Raw genomic sequence first — 1,869 nt, forward strand, 5'->3', positions numbered from 1 at the left:
ATGAAGGTAAAATTATGTTGGACCTAGACTTCCATGTCCAGCTTAAAAATGAGAGAAAGAACATTGTTTTCAGATCTTCACATTTGGAAGATTTTGCCTCATGTCTCCATTTTCTAAAGAATTTTACCTATGGATGTGCTCCCAAAAAAGAGAGCAGTGAGGGGCGAGTGGGCAAAACCAAGAAAGGGAGAACTGTGGAATATGGGAAATTATAGAGCTAACCAGGATTCCAGTGAAAAGAAGCCTCTGTTACAAAGTCAACCATAGGTCTTGAAAGCAACTGGAAAAAGTCACCAAATTTCAAGAATATTGTCTTAAAGAGGAAAACTGAAAAGGATTCTAAGAGTGTAATTAGACAAATTCTAAGAAATAATGAAGAGCTGGATGATATTTGGAATATAGTAAGAATACGTGTCTTCCTCTTTATAAGAAAAAAATCAAAACTTGAAGAAGTAAAATTTGTACAGAATAAGGGTGCCTGGGTGGCTCGGTCTGTGAAGCGTCCGACTCTCAGTTTCGGCTCAGGTCATGATCTCAGAGCTTGTGGTATCGAACCCTACGTCAGGCTCTGGGCTGATAGCGCGGAACCTGCTTGGGATTCTCTCTTCCTCTATCTCTGTCCCTCCTCCCCTCACTCTTTATCTCTCTCTCGCGCAAAATGAATGCACATTTTAAAATATTGTACAAAATAGTTATGGTCTAAATGGAAAACCACCCAAATTAAAGTAAGTTTAAGAGGGAGGGAAAGTACATTTGACCTGATGCTAGGGTGCTTCCCTTTGACTAGCAAGGCACCATGACATTGGACCTAGAAAAGCCAAATACATGCTAATGGGAAAAAGACTGTTTTTTCAACATGTGGTGTTGGGAAAACTGAACAGCTACATGTTAAAGAATGAAACTGGACTACTTTCTTACACCAGACACAGAAATAAACTTAAAATGGATTAAAGATCTAAACGTGAGACCTAAAGCCATAAAAATCCTAGAAGACAGCATAGGCAGAAATTTCTCTGACATCTGCCATAGCAACATCTTTCTAGATTTGTCTCCTGAGGCAAGGGAAATAAAAGCAAAAATAAACCATTGGGACTACATCAAAATAAAAAGCTTCTGCACAGCAAAGGAAACAATCAACAAAACTAAAAGGCAGCCTTCTGAATGGGAGAAGATATTTGCAAATGATATATCTGATAAAGGGCTAGTATCCAAAATTTATAAAGGACTGATATGACTCAACACCCAAAAAACAAATAGTCCAATTAAAAATGGGCAGAAGACACGAACAGATATTTCTCCAAAGAAAACATACAGATGGCCAACAGACACATGAAAAGGTGCTCAACATCACTGATCATCAGAGTAATACAAACCAAAACTCCGGTGAGATATCACCTCACACCACTCAGGATGGTTAAAATAAAAACATAAGAAATAACAAAGACTGGTGGGGATGTGGAGAAAAAGGAACCCTCTTACACTGTTGGCGGGAATGCAGAACTGGTACAGCCACTGTGAAAATGGTATGGAGATTCTCAAAAAGTTAGAAACATAACTACCCAATGATCCAGCAATCGCACTACTGGGTATTGACCCGCAAAATACAAAAACACTAATTCAAAGGGATACATGTACCCCTATGTTTATTGCAGCACTATTTGTAATAGCCAAATTATGGAAGCAGCCCAAGCGTCCATTGATGGATGAATGGATAAAGGATATATCTATATATAGAGATAGATAGATATCTATCTCTATATAATGGAATATTACTCAGGCATAAAAAAGAATGAAATCTTGCCAGTTGCAACAACATGGTTTAAGCTAGAGAGTATGATGCTAACTGAAATGAGTCAAACAGAGAAAGAC

Source organism: Herpailurus yagouaroundi, unplaced genomic scaffold, assembly GCF_014898765.1.
Source record: "Herpailurus yagouaroundi ecotype Mexico unplaced genomic scaffold, PumYag 140, whole genome shotgun sequence".
In the NCBI taxonomy this organism is placed as follows: domain Eukaryota; kingdom Metazoa; phylum Chordata; class Mammalia; order Carnivora; family Felidae; genus Herpailurus; species Herpailurus yagouaroundi.